This window comes from Uranotaenia lowii, chromosome 1 (genome assembly GCF_029784155.1).
Source record: "Uranotaenia lowii strain MFRU-FL chromosome 1, ASM2978415v1, whole genome shotgun sequence".
Taxonomy (NCBI): Eukaryota; Metazoa; Arthropoda; class Insecta; order Diptera; family Culicidae; genus Uranotaenia; species Uranotaenia lowii.
Window position 1 is genome coordinate 33,312,500 of NC_073691.1, and position 4,561 is coordinate 33,317,060.

The 4,561-nt window shown below is 37.0% G+C and overlaps 1 non-coding gene across 1 annotated transcript; it reads right to left on the bottom strand.

The window, feature by feature from the left end:
• Window positions 1–372: 372 nt before the first annotated feature.
• On the bottom strand, window positions 373–444 carry Trnad-guc (transfer RNA aspartic acid (anticodon GUC)). Its single transcript has one exon. It is a non-coding gene; the product is annotated as a tRNA-Asp (tRNA).
• Between the last annotated feature and the right edge of the window lie 4,117 nt (window positions 445–4,561).

Here is a 4,561-nt window from a genome sequence, read left to right on the forward strand (position 1 = left end):
GTACATCGTTTAGTAGATGTAATAACAAGACAAATGTGTAATATAATAACATAAATTCAAATTATCACATCATACATCTGCTAGAATTACATCGTCCATCGTTACATTTTTTTTTTGTGGTGTATGTTCATCCCGAGAAAAATAATTGCATCCATGGTTTGTATCTTCTAAGGGACCATTCAAATATTACGTAACGCGTTTAGGGGGGGAAGGGGGTATACCAGTTTGTTACGGTTTGTGAATTTTTGAAAGAAAATCTGATAAAAATGTGTTACGTGGGGGGGTCGAAAATGACCAAAAATTGCGTTACGTAACATTTGAACGGCCTCTAATTGAAATCATGTAGATTCAGCAACAAAAAATGTCCATCTTCTCCCCGACGGGGAATTGAACCCCGGTCTCCCGCGTGACAGGCGGGGATACTGACCACTATACTATCGAGGAAGTTGAATTAACAAGTAAATCATTCGAATCCGGACATTTGGTTGATAAAAATAAAATACTTTAATGATGAACACTCCCTAATTGCCAATCATTTTACTCTTATCTGTTTGAATGATAACTCACGAGAACCATACAACACCAATCAGATGTTACGTACCTACTGTTTCTCGATCGAGCTGAGAAATATCTTTCAAGATTCCTACTTGTCTTCATTTCTTCCGCTATCTTAAGACGAACAACTTGAGCGATTTTTGGCCATCTTCTTTTTGTATGTCCCCATTACATAAAGAATACTTTATGCTACAATAATTTTAATGAAATTGACTTTATCAAACAAAGTCTTGAATTTTGTGTATCTGGAAATGTTTTTTTGGTTTCTTTTTTCAAGATCCTTAAAACAATAGCCAAATGTATCACGTGCCTGTTCACACCGGAACATTCCGGGGAGCAGAACCGAAAAAAATGTGCCTCGCCTAGCAATCGTGAAAATTAGTACCGGATAATCCTCTTGAATTTTGTGGCGGCGAGGAGACATAAATAAAACACAGAACAACGTGTCAACGCAAAAAAAAAGAGCAGCAAAACAACAACAAAAGAATGGGCTGGCCTGGGCAAGAATGTGACACACTCACGTGCGGGTGCCGTTCATCACTCGGCCGGAACCGGATCCATCCCTCGCCATTTTTCGGTGGACAAAATTTCTGGTTCTGGGGGGAAAAAATCCCAACTATCACCGGGATCCTGTCCTGGACAAAAAACATAAAAACCGGCCCTATACTAGAACATGTATGGTCTCCCAAAATCTTCTCGCTAACCGGACGAGTAACGTGTCAAATCTCCCGGGGGACCTGGACTCTAGGCCGGATGTCCCCACACTGGGATGTCCCCCATTGTGTGCCATGTGAATCGCCAGGGATGACAGTTTTTTTTACAGTGAATTAAAAACTTCAAGTAGGTGGTCCATTTTTTTATATCTTTTTACAATAAAACTGGACTTTGGAAAAACTCTTGATCAAATTTTCAACATATTTTAACATAAGATGGAAAATTGAAAATGTGAATGCGAACAGTGTTCACAAAAGCTGACGCAATTTCAATCAAAATGATCCCGAGACGCTAGCTCTCCCTATATTTTCGCAACACCCTGTCCGTGGTCACCGGGAGAAAGTGGACAAGATAAAAGCCATTATTAAAAATTTTATTGCTCACTATTTACATGTGTGGAATCCGGGACCGTGTTTTTCGGGGACGAAACTGTCGGGGTTTTTTTTTTCTTCTAAAGAGTGCCTTCTTCCCCCGGAAAATAAAAAGTAGAACGAACCGAAACGTGCCCCATTTGGCCTAGGAGTAGGTACCAGTTTGATGACAAAAATGGACAAAGCCTCTGGAATCCCGCCCAAATAGACGAGGTGTCCGGAAAATGCACGTACTTTCTCTACACAGGAATTCTTTACACACATTAAGGTTTTTTCGCCTTGTTTTACGACCAAAAGTACGTTGTTAATGGATGTGTGATAATCTTCGATTTGGATTTCGCTTTCATTTCTCGGCCATAGACAGATAGCGAAAAACGTGAGGGCGGGCTGAACATATCTTCCCTTATTTATGGCGCTGACCGGAAATGATAAGTGGTTGTCGAACAAGCGAAATGCGGATTCCGGTGAAATACAGCTGACAATTCTTATTATTTTTTAGAAATAAAAATGTAATATCTATCCTGGTGAAGTTTACGAGGGGCTGTAAATCATGGCTAAATGACAACGTTAGATCATATGCCCGTAAACGCGATACTAGTTGCCCGATAAAGGTGATTTGCTTGAGGTATCGATTGATCTTTCTTTGAAACAAAATCATTTCTTGGATTCTGGTGGACGGGAGGTTTTTGTGAAAACTCACTTCACACTTTATTTGAGATTCTGATTTTCTTGAATAACTAGATTCGCTTACAAATTATTTCATTTGTCAAAAATTTACAGAAATCTTTTTCTCATCTTGATTTGTACGTTCTTGCATTATTTGTTTACAGATTAAAATTAATCAGCTGACAACATTGCAGTGCTCTACAAAATTTCATCCAAAATGTAAGCCGCATCTGTAAGCCAAACTTTAAGATAAAAAATTGGTCCAAGATTGAGCCAAAACGGTCTTGAACAGAACCAAGAAACAGACAAATATCTGACCGATTCAAGGCCCTGGAAAACATTTTATCAGACGATGATAAGTTGTCTGATAGGGCCTTTTTGGACCAACACCGTGTTCTTGTTCTAGCCATTTTTTAACTTGTTGTCATATGGGTTGCGATGGTATTTTTAAAATATTTTCCACATTTGGGATTTGAATATGGAATTTATTTTTATTTCAGTTTTTTAATGTATTTGTAACTAGCTGAGCGTTGCAACACCTTCCAAAAAGTTTTGAAATTTTAAGAAATTATTATTTTTTTTTTTTTTTTTGTTGGTATCATAGGTGCTCGATTTATGCCAAACAACTTGTATGAAGCCCACCATTTTCCCTTCCCATCCGGAAAAGCTGGAAGGAGGTAGGGATCCATTTTTTTTGTAATCAAAAACTCTGATATAAAATTTGGTTTAAGCGATACATCAATATTTATATGGAACCCCCTCCATCCCTCACCTCTCCACACTTCAAAGCAAAAGGGTCTGTAAAATTCCATAGAAACAAATCTTGTACTCAATTACCTTCCCTACCCTCCCTTTTTTAATTGATTACTTCTATATTTTTTATTGATGCTCACTGAACTATTTCTCGTACCCAAATGATTTTCCAATTCATATTTGGTTCCATTTGTTTGATAAGTTTCTTGGTTTATGCAAAACAATTTTATGTGATCTCCCCTCTTCCCTAACTTCCCCTAACAAAATAGGAACCTTCCCCTGCCTTCAATACCCCCACCTGCCAAGTATCGCGCAAATCGATTCAGTAGTTTCGGAGTCTATAGGGAACAGACAGACAGACAGACTGACATTTTTTTAAATTTCTCAAACCCAGGGGTCCTTAAAGAATACTCATCCATGATTTTTTGCACAATTTTTAAGTAACGTTTACATGAGTAAATTTTAACTTTTAGGTTTGTATAGGACAAATGAATATTCTGTACAGACAAATCAACATCATTTTTGTTTCTTCTGTGGAACCGAGGCTGCTAATGGTTTTTGTGCCAATTTATAAATTCTTTAAATGAAGATTCTTTAAAAGAAATTTTCCACTGAACAACTTTGTCGAAGATAGTAACTTCGTATCTCATAAGACAAAAAAGTTTTGAACCAAAACGAAGCTTTTAGGACCCCAGGGTTTGAGAAATTCAAAATTGACCCCAAATCGACCCAGTATACTCATACATATTCATCGGGGACATCCATTAATTACGTAACGCTCTTAGGGGGGGGGGGGGGGGGGAATGGAGTAAGCTCAAGCGTTACAAATTGTGACATAGGGGAGAAAATGTGTATTGGATATCCGTGAAATAGCCATTGGAAAACCGAATATTGTGTACATAAACCCCCAAGAACTCAATTCAACCCTAAGACGGAAATTTTACTATTTTTTCCAAATCGATTTCAAAAATGCAATTTTGGATATTCCGACCAACATTACTAAGTGGAGTTTATTTTATATCTAATAAGCCAATCATTTTATTTTATCAGAGAGTTATCATCGATGAGAACTTAATAAGAAGCAATTTGGTTAGGCATGAATTCCGTTTTGAAGAACATTAAAAATTTTTATGTAAAATCATTTCTTACCTTTGACAATCAGTATGTCTAAATCATGACAAAATAAGAGCCAAATAAAATTTGAACTTACAACATTCATTATAGAAAATTTATTGGTGGGTCCATCTCTGGTAGTCTTTCACGGAGGACTTCTTTGTGGTAAATTTGAACCGTTTGATCTGGAAAGGAAGTTTATTTCAATACCAAGTTTCACAATTCAATACTTCAAGAATTACCTTAAAATTGTGCTGGAATTTAAACTCCATGATTGATTGAAATATTTGGTTTGTTTTGGTTGTTAATGACCTGATTGCTGTGATCAGTTATTTCTCGTATTCAAGAAGTGTACGGATATAAAGGTGAGTGAAAAGTGCGAAATTTGA